General features: G+C 50.4%; 1 protein-coding gene and 1 long non-coding RNA gene across 2 annotated transcripts in view; one reads left to right on the top strand and one right to left on the bottom strand.

Annotated features, from left to right (window-relative positions):
• The window catches only part of LIPC (lipase C, hepatic type), a 154,759-nt gene that overhangs the window by 39,745 nt on the left and 91,247 nt on the right, over positions 1–23,767 (top strand). The gene's annotated exons all lie outside the window — the stretch shown is intronic.
• Positions 17,962–22,799, bottom strand: LOC121100225. Its single transcript, XR_005831973.1, has 3 exons — positions 22,428–22,799; positions 22,084–22,240; positions 17,962–18,721 (listed from the first exon to the last, which is right to left on the bottom strand). It is a non-coding gene; the product is annotated as an uncharacterized LOC121100225 (long non-coding RNA).

The raw sequence follows: 23,767 nt of genomic DNA, 5'->3' as shown, positions 1-23,767 counted from the left end.
CCCTTTACAGAGCCTGAGAAACCACTGGGGTCTTCTTCCCACTGCCTGATTAGGGCTGAGGGGAATGGACGTGAGGGATCCCTTCCCCTGAGTCTCTTCCCCCGCCTGAGCCTCCTGTCTTCAGACACTGCTGAAACAGGCACAGCCTCCACGTTCACACAGAGCCCCGAAACTCCTGTAGACACAAGTCAGACTCTCCCCAAAACTCTATCCCCACCACCGACGGAGCCAAGAGCCTCCCCATCTCAGCATGCACCCAGCCTGGAGCATTAAGATGAGAGCTGCCTCCTGCAGGCACCCGTACTCTGCAGCCTCCATAAGTGAGCCTGATAAATGCTCCCCCGACGTGACCTCAAGGTGAAGAGTCACAATGGGAGGGGCCGAAGTGAGTTACTTTCCCACTTTCTCCTACCTCTTTTCTCCCACTCATCTCCTCCCTGTGGCCAGAAGAGGGTGGGGAATGGTAACTGGGTCGGCTTCCTCGGCAATCTGGCCCCAGTTGCTGACAAGCCTCTTTAGGGAATATGGGTTACCGAACACCTGGTGTTTCCAGCAGAGGCTCTGCTGCCAGTCCTGTTCACGGTCCTCTTACACTTACTATTTGCAGCATCTTTCTACATATATTGTCTCAGATGACCTCACAATAATCCTGTGAGACATCCAGCCCGCAGGGAAACGGGCTCAAGCCCAAGGTCACGGAGCACAGTGGTGATGGTGGGATAGGAGTCCAGCGTTGCAGCCCCTGGCACCTGTCCTCTCCCTGCTATTCCATGCAGATGGCTCAGCGTCACTTGTCTTGTGGTTCTGGCAAACTTAAAGCAACTAGCCAGAAAAACAGCTTGCTCCCTAAGGCCACGGAGCAGCTGACAGTGGAAGGTTTGAGACATGGGGTTTCCTTAGAGAAAACACCAACTTGTTCAGATCATGGGTCCTGACTGTTGTTTTCCTAGGCCAAGGCCACATGACTCCAGGGAATCTTGAGTTGGCTTCAGTCAGCCAGCTGCGCCTGCCCACCTGGGGTGGGAGAGGAGGCGGGGAAGGCTTATAAGTTGGTCCTTCCAAAGCGGAAAACTGGGCATCAGCTGACAGGGCTGACTGGCCAGACCCTGTGCTCTATTCCCATAGAATACCCACCCAGGTCATGCAGGGTCAGGGCACCATCTGTGCCTTCTGGATGGCTCCGTCTGGAATGACTCATTTCCGCACGTGGTGGGTAGGGGTTCATGGTTATACTCTATAGTGGCCAGAGTACATGGCCACTAATTTTCTAATCAACAGATGGGGGAGCCCCGGCTATACACAAGAGGCTCCTTTCTTCAAGTTGAAGTAATGACGATGAGCATGAGACCCTCTTATGCCCTCATCCTGGGCAGAAGTCTCCCCAGGGTTAGGGTGCGGTGAGGCGCCACCCAGATGGGCCGGGATCATATTTCCCCGCTGAAGAGCAAAACCCTCACCCTTGACAGAACCAGTTGTTCCATTTTCAAGAATTTCGTGAGCTGGGGCGCCTGGGTGGCACAGCGGTTAAGCGTCTGCCTTCGGCTCAGGGCGTGATCCCGGCGTTTTGGGATCGAGCCCCACATCAGGCTCCTCCACTGGGAGCCTGCTTCTTCCTCTCCCACTCCCCCTGCTTGTGTTCCCTCTCTCGCTGGCTGTCTCTATCCTGTCGAATAAATAAATAAATAAAATCTAAAAAAAAAAAAAAAAAGAATTTCGTGAGCTGATTCTTAAGCACAGCCATGATTTTAAAATTGAATTATAAAAACTTACAATTAAGTACATGATGTTTCAGACCAACTGTAGTGGGGCGCCTGGGTGGCTCAGTCGGTTAGGCATCCAACCCCTGATTTCGGCTCACGTCATGATCTCAGGGTCGTGAGATGGAGCCCTGTGCCGGGCTCCACACTGAGTGGGGAGCCTGCTTGAGATTCTCTGTCTCCCTCTGCCTCTGCCCTTCCTCACCTCTCAGATAAATAAATCTTTTAAAAAACAACAACAACGACAGTAGCAAATACTCAAAATTCCTCTGTTCCTATTTATTTTACTCCATTTTACTATTGTGTCTGTTCTTACGGTGATTGACATTTATTGACATTTTTGATGGGAGTACAATACAATGATATGCTACAGTTCATGTTTTTCCAACTCCCCGTTAGCAGCACCACTGGCAGTAAATACTTTTCCCTCTGTGTGTTAGTTCGTCAACTACATAACCTTGCCATCGTAACATAAAAGCAGCTACAGACGGTAGATAAATGAATGGGCATGGCCATGTTCTAATAAAACTTTATTAACAAAACCAGGTGGTAGATGAGATGTGGCAGGCCATAGATTGCCAGGCCCTGGTCTGGACTTAAGAAAACCATGGAGAAACTGTTAATAATGAAGATTAAATGTAAACATGTATTGTGTCTCTAGTTGTTCCAATTGTATATAAGACAAAAATGGAGACGATATTCTTCCAGAATTCAAAAACAATTACCGGACACAGCAAAGAATTAATCACGTCCCTCTTGCATGACTGACGTTCCATCACACAGCTTCATTGTTTCGTTTTTGTCTTCCTCGTGAATGTAAATTAAAATATCCACCACAGGTTGGCTAACGATAAAAAGTTCAGCAAAAATCACTGAGCGCGTTCTGTGAGACTCGACTGGCTATGTGGAGTTTACAGTAAAGTGTACCGGATATTTTAGTATTATTTGTAAATTGTATCATACACATCCTTGCTATAAATCACATATAGAATAAACATACATATATGTATATATTTCCCCCCAGGGAGCCAGTTGTTAAATATTCCCATTGTGCTGCTGCCCAAGGGACACCTACATAAAGGGAGACCTAACTTTCCAAAACACATGTTGAAGACAAGACCGAAGGGAAGGGGAGGGATGTTAGGGATGGAGGGATGATCGGGAAGGCCCTCCAACGTGGCCTGGAAGGCGTCGTGGAGGATTAGGGCCCTAAAGAATCCTAAGACTAAACATGAGCAGCGAGTGGCTGCACTTCGGGCAGGTGAACAGCACGAGCGAGGAGTAGAGGTCCGAACGGCCCGACTTGGTGGGGTTACCAAAGGCGTGCGTCAGCCCTGGGAAGCCGTGGGGATGACGTGGGGGCTGGAGACGTCTCATGACGTGGGAACATGCTATGAGATTGAGTCCAAAAACGCCAGTTACAAAATGGATACATTCCCGTTAAGAAGGAAAAAAAATACATTAGAAGAAAATACACTTAAATGTGAATAGCTCTGGGTGATCGGATTATAACTGACCTTGGTTTTTGTGCTTCTTAATACTTTTCTGTACCTTCCTATCATTCCACAGTGGTGTGTATTGCTTTCATAATCATGAAAAAAGACATTTTTCACGTATGAGGGGCAAAAAGCAGGCTGCCCCAAGCACGAGAGCATGGCTAAAGCCACAGCCAGGAACAGGGCACATCTGGCCTGGTGTAGCCCAGGGGCCCCTGAAGGCAGGTGCAGAGGAGGGGTGTAGTGGGGACCAGGGAGTGCCCCCCTCCTGGGAGGATTGCAGGAGCACACGGGCCACCACCACTGATGCCCCACCCCCCACTCGGGCCAGTAGCCTGTCCACACAGGGGCTTTGCCCCACCCCTTAACCTCCCGTCTCTCTTTTCTCCCTGACGTACTAGTTTGCAAAGGTTTCCCCTCCCCATTCACAAAGGCAGAACAAATTGGGAAAAACAGGAGATTCTCTATCTTTTTATTTTATTCTCTATCTCTTTTTTATTTTCCCAACTGAAGAAGCATGTATTTTTTTTTTCAAGTGCACCCGATTCACAGAATTGGAAAATTGGAAGGGCTCCTGGAGAATATCTAGTCCAACTCATTTCTTTTGCTACTAAGGAAATAGAAACTAAGAAGGTCAAGTGGCATACCCAAGGGTGGAGAGCAAGGTGGAAACTAGTCTCCAGCAGAGAGACTTTTATTCTCAGCATCCAAGTACTGCCAAATGAGCCCCGGGGGCTCCCTGCCACGTAGTGTGAGCTGAGCAGCCCTGGGCTTCAGAGCATGGAAGGTCCTAATTCTTCTTCAAGCTTACCCATGGAAAGCAGGATTACCTACAAAGCACACAGCTTATTAGTTGCCACTTGCTTCTCCAGGGCAGGGCCACAGCAGCCGAGCTTTTCCCCGATTTGTAGACCACACACCCGGCACAGCTCCCTCAATGCATCACACCCGCTTCCTCCCCACCCACGGTGGATGAGACCCTCGAAGCTGCCTTTTCCTTAAAATCTTTCAACGATGAAGGTCATGTCATTTTGTGATCAGTCCCCTTCGTGGTTAATATCTTTACTGGCCAAGCCAGCCAGGTAATCCCATTTGGTACCCAAAAGGGCGAAAAACACTGGCTTCGTCATTTTCTCCATATAAAATTGACCAAAGTGGCTATAAGGTAAGGATTTTCACCTTGCACTCCTACACCTAGCAGCCTCTGCCATTCACACAGCTCCTTTTCCTCTTCCTCCTGGACCAAAGCCCGTGTCCTCATCCTGCCACGGCTATGGGCTCCTTGGTATGCTCCGCACGTCCCTTTCTGTTGGATAGGCCATGTTGTAAGTCTTGAATGATATGCTTCTGGAGTGCAGGGGACATACCGGTTTCTGCTTTTTCTAACCAGGAGCAATCTGTAGCTGGAGGATTAAGAAATACATTTTCATGGGGGGCGCCTGGGTGGCTCAGTCGTTAAAGCGTCTGCCTTCGGCTCAGGGCGTGATCCCGGCGTTCTGGGATCGAGCCCCACGTCAGGCTCCTCTGCTGGGAGCCTGCTTCTTCCTCTCCCACTCCCCCTGCTTGTGTTCCCTCTCTCACTGGCTGTCTCTCTGTCACATAAATAAATAAAATCTTTAAAAAAAATACATTTTCATGAGCTGAATAATAACAAAAATTAAATGGCAAAAGTCCTTGCTGTCCCTAGTAGCTGGAGAGCTTTAAAAAAAAAATGAGTACCTATTTTAGTTTTTTACTCCTACAGAGACCGGGAAAGTTCCCGAAAAAAATGTGTGCCCATATATCTTGTGCCATGCTTCTTCAAAGGAGAATAAAATTTTAAACGGGGTCATCAGGAAGAGCTTACTAAATGTGAAGCCCGCAAACTGGCCTTTGGAGTCGGGGCGTGGACTTCGCCCAGCGAGGTTGGCCTGTGCTCTGGCTGGAAGAATAGCTGAGCCTCCCCGCCATGGCCCTCAACCTCATGCAATGAAAGCGTTAAAACCAATCACACGAACCACTTGGTTTGTTCGTTGTACTGGTGTGTACGCCGTTGCTGCTGTTTACAGCAGGAAGATCGTCCCCACCCCCGGCTCTTTCCACCAAGTCAAAACACCGAGGACAACACCTAGGACCACACCTTTTAAAGAACAGTGTCTGTTGAGGCTCTCCCACTTGTCATCCCTCTGCCTTGGATACTTTGAGCTCTTAGACCAGCTTTCTGCCAGAGCCGAATACTACTCTTGGTTCCTTTCCGCATGAGAAAAGCTCAGAAACCAAAGAACTCCATTCTGACCCTCTTTCCAGTAGAATCTGGGTCATCCTTATGCCCTGGGAATTACACACCCGGTACACCCGTCTCTGCCCGTTGTCCTTGACTCCAGTGTCCCAGTAGAATGGGGACTATGGGGGTTACAGAACCTTCTGGAAAGGGTCCCTGCCAACTATCTCTCTGGCCTTTAAGAGATGGTTTAGTTGTGCATTAGGTCGACCCCAATAACACCACTGTGGTCCTTACATCTGTGGCTTTATTATTTTTCTTTTACTTTTTTAAGTTTTTTTTTTAAGATTTTATTTATTTATCTGACAGGGAGAGAAAGTACAAGCAGGGGGAGTGGGATAGGCAGAGGGAGAAGCAGGCTCCCCACTGAGCAAGGAGCCCAACACGGGACTTGATCCCAAGACCCTGGGATCATGACCTGAGCCAAAGGCAGACGCTTAACTGACTGAGCCACGGAGGTGCCCCTATGGCTTTATTATTTTCTAATGAATATTTAAGAGGAAAAGCGACTAGATCATAGAATGGTGAGAAGGCCATAGCTCTCCCTTGGCGATGGGCATAATACGTTCTAGGAGGGAGAGTCAGAGGACTCACTTCATATTTTTTAGGTGAGAGAGGCATCGTCTAGTTCTGCCGGGACAACCCCAGCCTTTAGTCGTTGAAAGCCAGTGGCCTAGTGGACATTAGGCAGGGCTGACCTCTCTCAGCCCAAGAAGACCTCTTTGAATTCTAGTCAAAAAAAATCTAGTGGCCAACCTTTGACCTTTCCCAGCAAGCAGGAGTGCCACAGAAAGCATCTTCTTAGAGATTCTGCTTTGGGTAGTGTTCCCTGGGGGGCACATATTCACTGGTAAGGTTGGATTTTAGTCCTTGCTTAAGTTTCGTGCGACCATATTTTCATAGCCTTTGAAGAACTGGCTTCATTGTTTTTTTTTTCCCCCTTCTGGGATCCCTTTTAGAAAGTTAACAATAAATACATGCGTACATAAATCAAAGCCAAAATGACATAACAAGTCCCAGGCTTGGTCCAGGTTTTCCGGAAAGCAGCAATTGCCGGGGGAAGTCGCGCCCACTCCTAAGAACAGAGAAAATAAAAGAGAGCCCCACCAGCAGACAGGTGTTTTGTACTCCCTCTAAGGAGACTTTTACATTTACGGGAAAACAAATAAACATTCCCCCGAACTGGGCTTGGCCCATAATGAAGCAGAAAGCAGCCCTGGGCTCTGGGCCGGGTTCTGGCTGCATTGGCTGCTGTCACAGGAAGGAACTGGAGAGTGCACACCCCCGTCCCAAGGACGCCTGATCTAGAACAGATACTGGCTCCTTTTACTCTTCAGAGAGGAACCAAGTTATCTTAGAGCCTCACGGGCCCCCGTGCACGCAGCACGGCTTCCTCCCTGGCACGAAGGCCCCGGGTGGCCCTGGGCAAGGCCCTTGGGTTCCTCTGACATCAGAGCAACAGTGGGCTGTGGGGACAGTTGGCTGCACTTGACAAGAACGGGCCTCTCCCACTTGCCGAAGAAGGGAAACCATCCTTCGGATTCATCCTGAAGGCAAGGCGGCGACGGTCTCGGCCTCGGGCTCTCTGCCTCCAAGCCTGCCAGTGGATTCCGAGGTCGGCCCTGTGGGGTCTGCTCTGGGTGCCCTTGCAACTCCTCGTGAGCCCCACTCAAGCCTGATCCAGAATACCCGAAGCCCCTCAGCTCCCAGAGCCTTGGCCTCCGACCGGTCTGGCCTCTGTCTTTAAGGACATTTAAAACATAGCTCTGAGATGAGGTTTGGGCCTTTCCCTGGAATTCTAACTCCGTGTGAAGCAGTGAGGGAGGGGCTTTGGGCAAGTCAGGAGTCGAGAACAGCTCGTGGGGCAAGAGGTGGTGCTGAGCTACGGGGTGACAGGTGCACGGGACGGGAGGAAGGCCTGGATAGGAGGCAGCACGTGCAAACAGCCATGGTGGGCTCTTGGGGCCAGGGACCACCCACCCAGCTGGAGAGGGGGGGCTTCGACGTTTCAGAGCCCCGGACTGTGTGCCAGACGCGCTACCAGCCCTTCACTTAGGTTATAATCCTAACTGTCACCTTCGTTCCCACCCTGCAGGGAGCTTTTCCAGCATCTCTTCCAATGCCTGGGGCACTCAGGCCCCGGGACAGTTCTGTTGCTCGTTCAAGGACCGTCAGCTAGGAAGGGGTGGGCTGGGCTGCTTAGGAGTGTGGACTACTCATTTAGCCTCTTTGACCCATGGTTTTCTCATCTGTAAGGGGATAGTGGCCACACTGGTGCTTCTCCAAAACAGGGAGCATTCAGGCCTTCGAGCAGAGAAGCGGCTGGAACATGGGGGCCCTGTGTGGGCCTGGTCCACGGGCTGGTTGCAGGGGAAGAAAGCAAGCCAACGAGGCCAGCTTCCCAGACACGCAGAAACGCAGAGGTGAGGGGGGTGGAGCAGCGCTCAGGGGCAGAGTCTCAGGGGGTCACTGCTGCGAGAGAGTCAAAGCAAGACCCAAGAAACACTTCAAAGGAAAAAGTAAGAGCACTTGGAGATTGGCTGGAATAGTAACAGTGACAAAAGCTAACACTTACTGAGGGTGATGCCCGTTGTCCCCGCAGCGGGGCTGGGATCTGAACTCAGGTGGCCTCAGTCCAGAGCCTGTGTTCTTCGTCTCCGTGCAATACCGCCTTCTCGCCAGGTGCTGAGGGAAAGAACAACGCTCTCCTTCAGGCCTCTAGTCACATTGACTTTCTTGGCATGCCTCCTCCCCTCCTGGGTGAAAACTCCCTTCAAATTCCAGGTTTCAGCTCCACCTTACAATTCCCACCCATCTACACCTACTCCCCCTGTTTGCCCTGCAGTGCGGGCCTGCTCCCTCGTCCCCTCTCCCACCCAGCCAACGTCCGCGCCTCATCCTCTGAGCTGGATGCTGAGTGTCATCCCTCTGCCCTTGGAGTTAGGCCCCCTTCCTCTTTGCTTCCATCATCCCTACCTGCTCCAGCCATGCACACACCGTAGTCATATTTTTTGTGGGCTTGTTCATATTTCCGCCTCCCCTATAGGACTGTGAGCCCTTGGGACTAAGGCCCAGCCTGGGCATAGTGCATGGCATATAGTGGGTGCTACGTAAATGTTGATGAGTGACTTAACACGACTGATTGATTAACTGGTGAAATTAACTAATTGACATCTGGGTCCAGGACAGGAGTCCTTCTGGCTCCGGCCCCACCCTATCCCACTAAACAGGATCACATTTACTATTTACATAAAGGTGTTCTGCGTCGTCCTTGAAAAGCTGGCACCAGTGGTCCCCTTTTTGCCTTGTCGATAATCCATCCGTTTAGACACACACACTCATACACATGAACGTGGGCACGTGCTCACACACGTGCACTCACGCACACACATACACACTTCTTCCCTGACTGCACCCCAGACCAAAGCCAAAGAAACGAAGGCCGCTTCCCTGCCCTGTTCTAGACATCCAGACAAATTAGTTCTAAGCACGAGAGGAGAGACGCTCCCCGGGGCAGGGCAGGAGATGGATGGGCCTGCTGAACTGACCAGCAGTAGTAAGGCTCGGTGGGGCAGGGTAATTGCCAAGTTGGTTTTCTCACCTACGTGGCAGCGCTTGGCTTCCCTCTCCTATGTGGGAGGGGCACAGCCCTGGCTCAGAGGCGGCTCCGGATCATTCTCCACTCCCCCCACACCCCCAGTGCTGAAGGGAACGTGGGAGCTGAACTCTGGCCTCTGCAGGCCCAGGCAGAGGGAGCAGGCCCGCGAACCCCTTCAAGGACAGCCCAGCTCCGCCCCCGCCGGGCCTGCCTGCCAAGACAGGTCAGTGCAGTTATTCTCGGTCCTCATTAGCACTTGCACAAGTTCTGGAATTAATCCTGTATTGCTACGTGGCCCCAGAATGCTGCCGACTCAGCCGTGCTTTTGAAGTCATTGTGGGAGAGTCCTGGAAGTGGATCCCACTCTTTCCTCCCCGCGGGGACCCACCAGAGCAGCACTGCTGTAGAGAGAGGAAGCCAGGAGCCAGTCCCCCAGCCTCCCTGCCGGACTACCACGCTCGTGTCCCCTGTGGACCACTGCGATGAGAAGAAAGTCATGCGTCATTTGCTCCAGGGTCCTGACAGCAGCCCCTTGGCTCTGAGCAGAGCGCTGCTGCAGCCCCGCAGTCTTTCCAGTCTCGGTGCGTTCCGTGACCTCCGGGAAGGGGCTCAGCCCCCCAACACCTGCCTCTAGTACCTGTCCTGTCCCCTCACAGGCGAGAACTGTGATCGCCTAGGGGAGTGGCTCTGACGTGTAAGGAAGCATGTCAGTGGGCCTGTGTGGCCACAGAAAGCTCTCTGTGCCCTCACTGCACTCCTGCGGGTACTTTGGAGGGAGCGACCAGAGACCCTTACCCCCCACAGCTGATTGGCGCCCAGTTGCTGGTTCCTCTCTGCTGCCTGAAAGTTGCTTTAACCGTGGAAGACAAAGAGCAAAGGACAGACTCACAGGCTGTGGCTCCCCCTGGGCCCTGAGCAGTGCCAGCACTGGGTCAGCTCAGACAGGTGTCTGGGGGACCAAGGGTAGGAAAGAAGGGGTTCCAAGTGCCCTGGGCTAGCACCTTCTCACAAGCAAAACAAACAGGGCCGGCTGCGGGGTGGGGGGCTGTAGCACACCCGAGACCAGCGACCACGGAGACTCCGTGTCTTTTTACTGCATCTGGGCATCTGCCAGCCTGTCGTGTGTCTGAGAGACAAGGGGAAAGTGATTGGTTTCCAGCCCAGTGACAGCGTAGTAGGCACCGGCCCAGAAACATCACCCCCTCAGCCCCACCATGCCCCTCTCCATCTTTGCTTATTAGAATCACACACACACACACACACACACACACACAGAGGCAACGTCCCAGCTGCCTGACCTCTGTCCCAACATCCTTTACTTTTTCTCTCAGCCTCAACACACTATTTCACCTGAGAATGAGTTGTTGTGGGTTTTTTTTTAAAGATTTTATGTATTTATTTGAGGTGGGGGGGAGAGCAAGAGCAGGGGGAGGGAGAAGCAGACTCTTGCCTGAGCAGGGAGCCTGACCCTGATGCGGGGCTGGATTCCAGGACCCCGAGATCGTGACCTGAGCCAAAGGCAGACTCTTAATGGACTGAGCCACCCAAGCGTCCCCTGAAGATGAGTTTAAACCAACCAACCAACCAACCAACACCAACCAACCAACCAACCAACCAACTAACCAACCAACCAACCAACCAACACCAACCAACCAACACCAACAAACCAACCAACCAACCAACCAACTAACCAACCAACCAACCAACCAACCAACACCAACCAACCCTTTTCTGCCACGTTATTCCTCTCCGACCCTCCTCTTCTGACTCCTTCGCACCCCTTGCTTCACACGGGAGGCACCCCGGCTTCACTCCTCCGAGCTTCCTTGTCTCGGGCTCCATCCATTGGCCGAGATCTGACTTGGGCCTCACCTCCCCAAGGAGCTTCCAGTCGTCCCCCTTCTCTGAACACTGTCACTCGCGGCTAAACTTACCGAGCACTCAGGAGCCAGGCCGTGCGCTAAGGCCACCGCGAGCGCCATCGTCTGCCACCTCCTCCACGACCCCGGGGCCCTCGCTCACCAGAGGAGGAAACCGGAGTTTGCCAAGAGTGTGCCTGACTCGCTCAGGGCCACGCGGACTCGCGGCCAGGGGGCGAGGTGCAGACGGGAGTGGGAACCGGAGCTGCGGGCGGAGCGCCTGGGGAGGCCCGAGCGCGGGGCTTCCGCGGCTGCTTCTAACGCCTCCGCCGTGGAAGGGGGCGGGCGACATCCCGTTGGAGCAAGGGCCGCTTTCTGGGTCGGTCTCACCGGCAGCTGTCTGCGCGCACCGGGAGGTCCGCACCTCTGAGCGGGGCTGCGGTTTGCGTTCCTACAGCCCCGACAGCCGCTCCGGGAAGTTCAGGAAACCCTACGACCAGCTGATCGAAGTCTGCAAGTGGGAGTGTCCGCAAAGATGCTTTTGCTGCTACAGGAGTCTATGCCCCAGACCAAATTAAGCTTTGGAATCCACTGTGCTCTTTCCTTTCCCCTCTCTTGCTGTGGGATGTCCCTAAGGCGACAGCCCACGCAGACCCCAGCTTCCTGCCCACGGCTCACCTCCAGGCTGCGGCACCTGCCGCCTTCACCCCCTCAGGGCCCCTGCAACCAGCGCCGGGTCAGCCACGCTCCTCCTCTCCGCCTGGAGATGACACGCATTCGTCTCCCCCCTCCACTGCCCTCTCCCCAAGCCCTCCCCTGCCCTCTCCCTCGGGGACCCACGCTGGGTCCTACCCTACCTACCAGCTTGTCCAGTTTCCCAGCACTCTCTCAAGGACCCTCACCTTCTTTGCTCATCTGGGAACAAACATCAAAGAAAGACACTCATTTAACTTTGAACGTTTGATTTCCCAGGACATCTTGAGTGACTCTCAAATACGAGGTCAATACAAATACAATCATTTCAATTGCCTGATAGTAAACGTTTCTGACCCAAAGAGTAAAAAGCTTTTGGAGTGATGGTTCCATTGATATGAGAGTCACAATGACAGGTTTCAGAGATGAAAGTAATGGATCAGAAAATAGAACCGTAGAGGAAGCACAGATGAAAGGCCAATAACCGCATTTGAAATCCAAAGCTTCCACTCGAGGGGGAAATTTGCCAAAAGCACTATGTTGTGTTAAAGACATCATGATGCAAGAAGCACACGTTTGCTGTCTGCTCAAGCTTTCATCTCGGCCCGCATACGTGTCACTTGCCACCTGAAGGAGCGTGGCCTTCGTTGTGGCTGCTTCGCAGGCCGGCGATGACAGTCAGGACAGTGCCACAGACACTGCGGCCGGGCGCTGCCCCGAGTCACCGAACGGCCTCCGAGAGAGAGAGAGAGAGAGAGAGAGAGAGAGCACCTAGCTCCCAGCCACAGGGTGAGCCGAGCCAGATCCAGCCTGCTTTCCCACATCCCTAGACTTCGGCAGAGTTTTTCGCTAAAAGAGCCCATAATGACAAACAACTAGTACAAACAAAGCATTTTATTTAGAGCAAGATTTAAAGACACATGAACATTAAGTATCTGAACCGCCGTTCTTGAGCAGTTAGTCACTTCAAACTAAGCCCGTCCTCAAGTCCTCTCATATTTCTGCAGAAGGCAATTTTTCTACCACACCTTCCACCTTCTTGGGGTCAGTCCCTTCCAAGTGTCTTGTTTTTCTAGAACTTTCCGTGGCTTTATCAGGCATCGAAACACGTAGGGTCCTTCTTCTACTTTACCTTTAAAGTCCAAATAAAAGAATATTACTACGACTGGTTTGCAGCGGAGTAAAGAAAAGCCCCATTATTGCAGCCCTGTCATTTCCTTGGGCATTCGGAGTTTCTGTATCTTAGCCCTCCAGGGATCAGAGAAAGAAGATTCTCTGGCACGTATGCCCTACCTTTGCCTGTGTCACTCCCGTCCTTCCCACCAGAAGAGGTTGTTTACCGCCTCCCTACCCTCAGCTCTTTGCTCTTCGGAACAGGATGTGTTTATTGATCGACTGATACTTATTTACAATTGGTACTTATGAGCTGCGGAAGTTTTTCCACTTGGCCTCTGACACAGCCTGTGCCCTAATGAAGACTTAAGATTTTAAAAAATCACTCTTACAGATAATTCCATGAAATTGCACGGCAATAATGGAAAAGGTTTTACATGGGAGATTAAGCGACCCATTAAGTAAGGATTATAGGAAATGACCGATGTGCAGGGCTGGACTGGACCAAAGAGACAAATGTCGCGTATCCAGCTAGAAGTGGGCTGATGGGTGATGGGGAGGAGTCCAAAAATGATTCAGTAAGGTGGGGGGAGAGGAGCGAAGAACTTAGACCAGGCATCCTCACTCCTAGGAAATCCGCTACTGCAGGAAGGCTCAGACAGGTCCTGGGGGTGCAGGGGCCGGGAGGTTAGAGTCTGAGAGTACAGCCATCACAAATGACACATCCGAAGAGTGCTCTCTGTCCTCTGTCATCGTCTCTACTCTCTGCGGCGTGTGGTCAGTCTAGGTGTAGTACACAGGAAAGTAGAGAAAGAATCATAGACCCCAATGTCTATCACTTCTTTTTTTAAATATTTTATTTATTTATTTGTCAGGGAGAGAGAGAAAGAAAGAGCACAAGCAGGGGGAGTAGCAGGCAGAGGGAGAGGGAGAAGCAGACTCCCCACTGAGCAGGGAGCCCGATGCGGGATTCGATCCCAGGACCCTGACCTGAATCACAGGCAGACTCTTAACAGACTGAGCCACCAGGTGCCCCTGTATCACTTCTAATTAACACGGGGGCAGAGGAGTTAGATCTTCTGGCGGATATCTGAAAATCCTCTGAAGTCCTATCAAGCCCCAGCTCTGATGATGAAATGCCAGTTCTAAAATAAGAAGACTTCGGGGCGCCTGGGTGGCACAGCAGTTGAGCGTCTGCCTTCGGCTCAGGGCGTGATCCCAGCGTTCTGGGATCGAGCCCCACATCGGGCTCCTCCGCTGTGAGCCTGCTTCTTCCTCTCCCACTCCCCCTGCTTGTGTTCCCTCTCTCGCTGGCTGTCTCTATCTCTGTCGAATAAATAAATAATATCTTTTAAAAAATAAATAAAATAAAATAAAATAAATAAGAAGACTTCGTCCCCAAGCCAACAGGTGTTTGGGCTGTCATCATTTTGCTTTTTCGAAACTCATGTGTAATTTCACTGTGAAGTCTCGTCTGTGTGATTAATAGGAACCACTTATATAAGATTATTTGGAAAATCTTACTAGTCCTGAGGTATCTATCTCCCCATCTCCGTGACGTTGTCTTTAACACAGTGAGGCATTCTGAAGGAGCATTTGGTCAACCTTCCACCTCGTCAACCTAGAAAGGCTTTAGAAATCCCCCATACTCTTCAAGATGGCCTTTATCAGATACCTGGGTTCCATGAAAGGTAGATTAATAGTTTCCATCTTGCCTACGGTGCATTCCCTAATCATTTATAGGACCTCGGACCAGCTCCTTTGCCAGATGGGTCTCAGTTTTCTTACCTTTAAAATTAATCAATAGACTACATTATTTCCACAGCTTCTTTAAGGTCTAAGGATCTAGTGTTATTTTAAATATTTCGTTAGCTATCTTGACTGAACTCGCATTACAGGTGAGAAACGGGCTCCAAAGAGAGAAATTCTTCTGGGTTTGTACCCATTAGGTCAGAGCCAACCACTTTATATGTTGTTGGGTTACTCCTTGCTGAATGTGTCGTGACCTTGTCCACATCGAAGATCATCTATTTTTCTGCCCATTCATGTGGCCCTATTGCATTATCACCATCAGCCGAGCATTTTATCTCCTGGGACTCATACACCTTCTTCCTTCTCTTTCCGTATCACATAAAACTCTTCTATGTTATTTCAATTACTAAGTAAAGTCACTTTTCACATCTCTTCATTCAGAAAATTATCCCAATTTTTTATGAAATGCCTTTATTCTAAAGAATAACAATTCCGATTTTCAAAGTGCTTTTCAGACATCCACTGACTTACCTGACCCCTCACAACAATCTCATTGTTTTGTTGTTGTTGTTGTTGTTGTTTGTTTTTTGTTTTAAAGATTTTATTTTTATTTATTCGACAGAGATAGAGACAGCCAGCGAGAGAGGGAACACAAGCAGGGGGAGTGGGAGAGGAAGAAGCAGGTTCCTAGCGGAGGAGCCTGATGTGGGGCTCGATCCCAGAACGCCGGGATCACGCCCTAAGCCGAAGGCAGACGCTTAACTGCTGTGCCACCCAGGCGCCCCGCGTTGTTTTTTTTAAATAAAAGTAATTTGTTATGCAACATTCCTACCTATGTTTGATAGTTATAACAACTTCTTTCCCCGGCAAACTTTGGCGTGAAATTTCATCAGTTTTTTTTCTGACAGTTAAAATGGTTTTCATTCATTGTACTCTTCCCCAAAGACTTGCTTACCTGGGCAAAGAAACCTGGTAGACCAATGAAGCATGAACCCAACTCACAGAGGGTCACTGGAACTGAGAGCTGAAGTGGCCTTCAAGGATCATCTGTCTCACCCACCTGGAACATGGGCCCTCTCGTTTCCAAGGACCAAAAGGTGCTTGCCTCTGGCGCTCCCCTATGTTGGGGTGCAGAACCTTTGCTTATGGGCTCCTTATCTCTGTGAGCTCCCCTAAGCTCACCATTCCTAATTTGCACATATCGGGTCCCACTTGTTGGCTTTTCCTGGTCCCCTGTTGTGAGCCTCTTTTTTTGTTGTTCCTTTTCAAAGCTGCCCTTTTCCCAAGATGGCCGCTTTGACTGAATGAATCAGCTGCAGCGTTTGTGGTCTGCTGCCAGGTTTGCTGGGAGGCAGCTTTCCTGGGCTTCCATCAGGCTTTTAAAGAGCCCTCTGGTCTTCCTGCCGGCTGTTTGCTCTGCTCCTTTTTCCTCCTAATTAATGCCTTCGTCTTATCTGAGTGGCCTGTTCTCCAACATCGCAACTGAGTGATTGATGTGTTTTGTTGTGTTTTCTCTTGGAGCCCTCCCTATCTGCCCAGACTTGATTTAATTGGGGTTTGCTCGCTGTGATGTAGACTGATTAGCCCACTAGGTAGCCCTTACATCAAATCCTGCTCACCACTTAGAAAAACCACAGCTAAAGAGTGTTCGGCAAGTCTCAGCGTTCACAGGGTTTCCCACCGAGGGTCAGGGTTGGCTCAGCGGTGGAGAGCTTGGGCTCTGGGGTCAGCTGGAATTGCCTCTGCCACAGTGCCCTTGACAAGGTAACGAAGCTTCCTGAACTCCAGTCTCCGAATCTGTAAAATAAGAATTATAGGACCTACTTCATAGAAATGTTGAGAAAGTAAACTGAAATAATGCATATGGAAAATGCTCAGTATCTGGTACGGGCCCAATGAGAGTTATTTCTGATGATCCCACTCAGCCTCTGGGGATAGGCAGGGCAGCTCATCTTACCCCCGGATGACGGATGAACACGAATACACTGGGCCCATAAAGGTCACGTGGCTTACCCTATGCCACGCGGCGGCTGCATGAACCACAGCAGGCACTGGACCCCCAGGCTCTCTATCCCTCTCCCCAGCAGTGCCTCTCAGAACCAAGACCTGTGTCCTCTATGACAGTGGTTCCCAAAGTGTGGTCCCCAGACTCCCAGCATCAGCATCACCTGGGAACTTGTCAAACATGTCTACTCTTGAGTCCCAGACCTAATGAGTCAGAGGCCGAACAATCCAGCTTTCAGCAAGCCCTCCTGGACTCTGAAGCAATCTCAAGTTTGAGAACCACTGCTCTATGGAATAATGAATTATCTTTTTTTTTTAATGATTTTTTATTACATTATGTTAGTCACCATACAGTACATCCCCGGTTTCCGATGTAAGGCTCGATGATTCATTAGTTGCGTATAACACCCAGTGCACCATGCAATACGTGTCCTCCTTACTACCCATCACCGGCCTATCCCATTCCCCCACCCCCCTCCCCTCTGAAGCCCTCAGTTTGTGTCTCATAGTCCATAGTCTCTCATGTAATGAATTATCTCTTGATCTAATTCCTGAGATGGAGGGATCCCCTCAAATCCTGGTGTGATCCCCAACATGAGTTCACCCATCCAGCCCTGTGACCGTATCCTCTTTGCGATACCATTGAACTACGGAGTGGTTTTCACGCCTGGACTCACATTAGAATCATCTAGGGAACTTTTTAAACACACAAAGGCCCACCCCAGACCACTTAGCGTTTAGTCATAAAGACAACTAGGAACACCCTATGCACACCCCATGGGACTCTGCTAATCTGGGAATATGTTTACCTCATTAAGGTTTGTGTGCTTTACAATCCACTTCCAGCAAATTGTTCCTTCCCTTCCTGTTCACCTAGGGTCCTCTGTCCACTTATTTGCACAGCTGCTAACATTTCTATAGAGATATTTACTTATACCTCAGCTTTGCTGCCCTGTCCACACCCAGAGTTATTCTGCTTGATCTAAAAATAGTGACAAGATATGATAAGCACTCAACACTGACTCACTATAATTCTTGTTTTTTGTCTAACTTAGAAGGAATAAGGGCAGATAGTTTTATGAGCACGTTGGACTATTAAGGATCTTAAGATCACTCCCTGGCCCAGCAGGGTCACAATCATACACAAGTTACCAGATACCTAAGAAAGAATACAGTGTCAGCCTTTCTCACCCTCACAAGGGACAGGAAGACATGGCTTGCGCCTGAAGCCATAGTGAGGCCTTCTGCTGCAGCCCCTCTGAATCAAAGGTCAGCAGCCTCCAAAAAAGGGCCACCTCCACTTTTCCAACTGAGTCAGATAAGGAGGCTGAGAATCTTTTTTTTTTTTTTTTTAAAGATTTTATTTATTTATTTGACAGAGACAGCCAGCGAGAGAGGGAACAGAATCAGGGGGAGCGGGAGAGGAAGAAGCAGGCTCCTAGCGGAGGAGCCTGATGTGGGGCTCGATCCCAGAACGCGGGGATCATGCCCTGAGCCGAAGGCAGACGCTTAACGACTGCGCCACCCAGGCGCCCCAGAGGCTGAGAATCTTGGGGTTGCCTTACTTACCAGGAGGCCCGGCCACTGTGTTCATAGCCCAGACAGAGGAAGACCCTGGTCTTTGCAGGACTCCTTCCACAGAAGTGACCCTGCCCTCTAGTAAAAATGTGGTCTGTGGATTCCCATTATTAACAAATACAGCTCCTGGGGAAGAGGCAAGAAAAAAATAGAGAAAAAGCCAGGTGCTCCTGCTCTAGCACTTTCCCCAAGGCTGTAGGGTTGATGGACATTGAACCCTGTAGAGACCAAGAAGAATTTCCCTCTGAACATGGGGACAGCCAGGCTTCATGGGGCCTGAAGCCCCATATAGCTTGGGATAGGAAGGGGAGGCTCACTTTAAGATAAAGAATACAAAGTTACAAATACAAAATTAGGCATGAAATTTCAAAAGGGGCCTTGCACACTGGGGCCTAAGTTCGAATTCCTTTTGCTCCAGAGTATTTTCCCCTCCACCTAGATTCTTTTAAAAACCGTTCTGGATTTTTTTTTTTTAAATCGATCACCCCCAGGTGGACCTCCTTCGAAGTGCTAGACAACTTTCCGTCATCCTCATTATCTTCACGATGTATTCTTTGAATTTCAAGAGACTCTGTAAATGGGAAATACGTTCGGAAAAAAAGGGTATTCACCTGTAAAACACAAAGACCAGCATTTAATTTATTGACTTTATTTTTTACGAGGTAGTATATTCACATGGTCCATTGTTCAAAAGGTACAAAAGGATATATAGTGATAAGTTCTGAGTAAGTTTTATATACTTTAAAATAAAATGCATTATTATAGGGGCACCTGGGTGACTCAGTCGGTTGAGCGTCCAAATCTTGGTTTTGGCTCAGGTCATGATCTCCTGTGTCCTGGGATCCAGCCCCTTGGGCTCCCTGGTCAGCAGTGAGTCTGCTTGAGGATTCTCTCCCTTTGCCCCTCTCCCCACTGGTGCACAAACGCATGCATGCTCTCTCAAATAAAAACAAATCTTTAAAAAAATTAAAAATGCATTTTATAATACATTTTTTAATTTTAATTTTTTTAAAAGATTTTATTTATTTATGTGACAGAGAGACAGCCAGCGAGAGAGGGAACACAAGCAGGGGGAGTGGGAGAGGAAGAAGCAGGCTCCTAGCGGAGGAGCCTGATGTGGGACTCGATCCCATAACGCCGGGATCACGCCCTGAGCCAAAGGCAGACGCTTAACGACTGCGCCACCCAGGCGCCCCTAATTTTAAATTTTTAAAAATTTTTAAAATTAAAAAAAATTTTACTTTATTTTTAAAATTTTTTTAGAAATTAAAAGAAAAATTTTACTTTTACTTATTTTTTACTTTTTTTAAAAAATTTTACTTATTTCCTTTATTTATTTGTCAGAAAGAGAGCACAAGCAGGGGGAGCGGCAGTCAGAGGGAGGAACAGTCAGAGGGAGAAGCAGGCTCCCCACTGAGCAAGGAGCCTGATGCAGGACTCAAACCCAGGACCCTGGGATCATGACCTGTGCAGAAGACAGACACTTAACCAACTGAGCCCCCCGGTCATCCCAAAGTGCATTTTTTTCTATTAAGAAAGTAATACTTGCTTAATACAAAGTTTTTAAAAACAAAAATACAGAAAGAATCGCATTTTAACCCATTATCCAAAGTCAAAACTTAAGCTTTTTCCAAACACCTGCCAAACAGGAGTAGATAAAGGTAGAGACCTGTCCTTTTGTCTGTCTGACTTTCATCCTCCTAACACCTAAGACTTTTCCAATCTTTCCAGTAATGAGTAAGAAACAGGCTTCCATAAAGAAAGGTAGAAAGAATGGAAGCATAGTAGCATTTTGTGGGGAAAATTATAAGCTTTTGAAATGTATGGAGCCATCAGGCCATACCCAGTGGTCTAAGAGTCTAGGCCAAAGACGGTGGCCTTCAGCTCAAGGAGCAATTCCGTTCCATCGGGGGTGACCGCCTTACGGAGGACCACGGATGACGCTGGGCTCAGTGTGAAGAACGCCGTGATCCATTAGCCATGTCTGTCTTGCTCATGGAGCAGTGGGGGGTGAGGGGGAGACAATCTGAGTGCCACACATGTATCATAGTGGTCTAGGCGTAAGTGGAGGTTTGGCTCAAAGAACTGCCTAGAGTCAGGGCTCCAAAAACGAGAATCAACTGAGTAAATTAATGAAAGCAAACAGCAATACATGGCTATCCAGTCCTCATCGTGTAGAGAGGCTGACGGAGGGCAGGCGCCTGCAAGTCCTCCACCCTTCTTTCCCCGTCACCCAGCGACAGCTGTCCTTGCACGCAACACTGCCCCAGCCAGGACGGCTCCTCTCCTACCCTCTGCTACCGGATCTTGTCTTCCCACTGGAGTGCCCAAGGGGCAGGGGCCTGTCGTGCACTTTCTCTCACTACCTTTGTCCAGGCCCCAGAACCCCTGCACAGGCCGTGAGCTTCCCACACTTGACGGATGTATGGAAGCTCTTTGGCTCCAAAAAGTGTCGGGTCACACTCCTCAGCCCCTCAGACATTTACGGGGTACTCGCTCTGCCCTTCGTATTCAGAGATGAAGACAATCTAGACCCTGCCCTCAAGGGGCTTACAGTCAGTGAGGGGAATAAAGCGCGTACATAAATCGTTATAATTAAATAATAAATCACAGTACCATAAATTTACTGATTTAAAATGCAATTCAATTAGGATACTTATTTCAATTAGAAATAAGAGAAACTAAGTGCCAGGTATGGACGCTTATATACTGTACGTAACAGAATCTTTACAATGGCCCTGTGAGGCTTACTAATATTATTACTAATATTATCCCGATTTCCAAATGAAGAAACTGAGGCTTCGAGCTTTTAAGTCACCCACCAAACTAGTCAACGGAGAAGCCATAATTCAAACCCAGGTTTGCCTGTGTCACAAATAAAAGGTCCTTTCCGTTTGGGTTTGAGTAAGAAGGGTGAGTGGTTTGGGTCGCTTTGAAACCACCGCCACGACCCTCACCCTCCAGGGTCGGCCCAGGGGAGCTGGCCAGCAGCCAGAAGTGTCCACTGCGGTCCTGGCTACAGGGACCCAACATTTCAACCACGGCTCGCCCCACCCCGGCCCGGGCCCAGCCGCTGAGCCCCGGGGATCCGCTCAGAGCCAGAGCCCAGAAGGCGCCGGGAGCGAGCGCTGCCTGCCTTTACTGAGCACATGCTGCGGGGTGGGTTTCAGGAGACCGGAGAGAGGCGGGGAAACCGAGGAGAAATCAGAGATCTGCCAGAGTCGGAGACGAGCCACAGGAAATGCTTTCGTCTAAAAATATGCCATTTCTGAAAGGAAAACAGTCATTAGAGGGTGTGAGAAGCCCCCGTGGGGAGGAAAGCAAAACAGTGAGACTCACAGGGAGGCCAGTGGAACAACAGAGAAGCCCATTACCCACCCACTTCCTGCGCGATTAGCGAGACTTTGGGAGGATGAAAGGCACGCAGACAAAATGACAACCCACAGCCAGAACTCCAGGGGAAATGTCTGGGGACAGCATCCCGAGATGCAGCCGGGAGGTAGGAGGAGAGGAAACCGTTCCAGTTAATATTTTTCTCGCATCAGCTGGTGCAGCTATAGATTTGGCTAAAGTCTCCTGCATACTTCCTATTGCCAGGCCCGGTGAGGGGCTTCGCGGACGATGTCCCCTGCAGTCCTTTAGACCATGCAAAGAGGGAGGAGCATGCGCCTTAGAGGTTAGGTGACCCGTCTGAGGTCCTGAGCTGGCAGGGGACGGAGACCGGGCTTTCTCTGGTTCCCTGACCCCAAATCTCTCCCTCATTCCCAGTCTGCCAAGCTGCCTCTGATAAGACCAAGGGTCCCGACCATCCCCAACCTACCCAAGTCGGGGCCAGTCACTCCGATTTCGCTGGAGGACTATGGCTGTTTCACATTCTTTATCTTGTCTCGCGTCATAGCAGATCTTGTTAAAAGGAAATTCGCCATCATTTGTTCATGACCCTTTGTCAGCCCCACCAGCTCCATGGACTCACCAGGAGTAGTGCGGTCTTGGGATGGGAAGGTAACACCTCGGCCGCTTGATCCCAGGTCCTATCCCAGGTCCTTCTACATCGGTCATGAAGCAGCTGTCCCTGCTTGCTGAGAGCTCCTGGGACGGGGGCCGGGGAGCGGAGGAGGAGGGGACAGTTCCTGCAGGGGCATCCTGACTGTTAGGGAGCCCATCCTCCGTGCTGGGAGCAGGAAAGAGCGCTTGAGACGCATTTCCCATTCTACCCTCCTCCACCCTGACACAGGTGATTTGTCACCGTCTTGTAGAGGAGGAAATAAAGTGTCCCTTCCATCGGACCCAGATCCAGCTCCTCTGCCTCTCACTCACGTGTCAGAATTTGGCTTCTGGGAGCACAAAGAGTTAGCTCTCCTCCACGAAGACAGGAAGGGTCACTGTGAGGGGGACAGCTTCCTCAGCCTCTCTCGGTGCCCTGCACCCAGGCCAAACATCCTCAGGCCCCTCAACTGCCCAAAGGGACTCAGGGCACAAAGTCACTCCCACAGTGGAACAGCCAGAGCTGGCTGATGAGTCTCTCAGCCACCCCAAGTATCAGGGAACAGCATCCAGGTCCCCGATGACTCAGGACCTCAGTCCAGCAGCCAGAGCAGAGGGGCACCCACCTCTATCCACCCAGCTGTCTTTGCTGAAGAATGATTCCTCCGCCGCCACGTCCCCTGGCCCTCCTCAGCCCTCCCTTGTTGGAGCTCCCTGAGTCAGAGCACTGGATGTCAGTGTGACGTCTCGCTCTCCCTCACCCCACACCCAGCCAGTGTCTACATCCAGTGATTCAGTGGACACGGAGGCCACTAAATGTCTCACTCCATGTCTCTCACACAACCTGCTCCCCTACACCCCTTTCTGCCATCGTCTTCATGCCCTTCCCCTCCTCCCTGTGCTCCTGCTCTAGGCCCCTCACAGGCTGCCCGCTCCCATCCTTCCTTCAGCTGCAATCCTAGTGAGCTTACAAAGAGGCAGATTTAATCATATTTCTTCCCTAAGATCCCTCAATGGCTCCTCATGGCCTCCAGAGAAATGGAACTTAGCCTGGCCCCCAATGCCCTCTGCCGTCTGCCCCCCCCCACACCGCCTGCTTGCTGACCGTCTCCAATGACCTATGACCTCCTGACTCTACCCTCCTTCCCTTCCTCTGCCCACAAACTTCTGTTCTTCCTTCAAGACCCAACTCAAGTATCTTCTGTCCACCACACCTGTCCTGACCTTCCTGCCCTCAAGTCAGAGGTGACTGTGCCCCTCCTGTTTCCCATGACCACACCTCACGCTCACCTCGAGGGGGCTCTCCTGACTACACTGCAACAGCTGGCTCACACGTCTGTGTCCACGAGTAAACCACTGAACCGTGGGGAGCTGTCTTCTGGGCCAAGCCTTGAACAAGGCAAGATGTTGAAGGACCACAAGAGTTAAGTCATGGCATTTGGTCCCCAGGCAAGCAGCAGCCCAGGACAGGGCCCACACCTGGGCGGGTGTAACTGTGCGAGACACCATATTAGCAATAGGGACCACTCCGAGTGCTTTTCCGTGTGCCAGGAATTATGTGAAGCTTTTTGCCTGCATTATGTCATTTAAAGGGATTGAGTCATTAAAAGGATTGAGTGAGTTAATTTATATAAATTGGTTAACACAGTGCCTGACACAGGGTGAGCGCTGAA

The sequence above is a fragment of the Ursus maritimus genome, unplaced genomic scaffold, assembly GCF_017311325.1.
Source record: "Ursus maritimus isolate PB19 unplaced genomic scaffold, ASM1731132v1 scaffold_35, whole genome shotgun sequence".
Taxonomy (NCBI): domain Eukaryota; kingdom Metazoa; phylum Chordata; class Mammalia; order Carnivora; family Ursidae; genus Ursus; species Ursus maritimus.
This window is presented reverse-complemented; position numbering and strand designations above follow the sequence as displayed.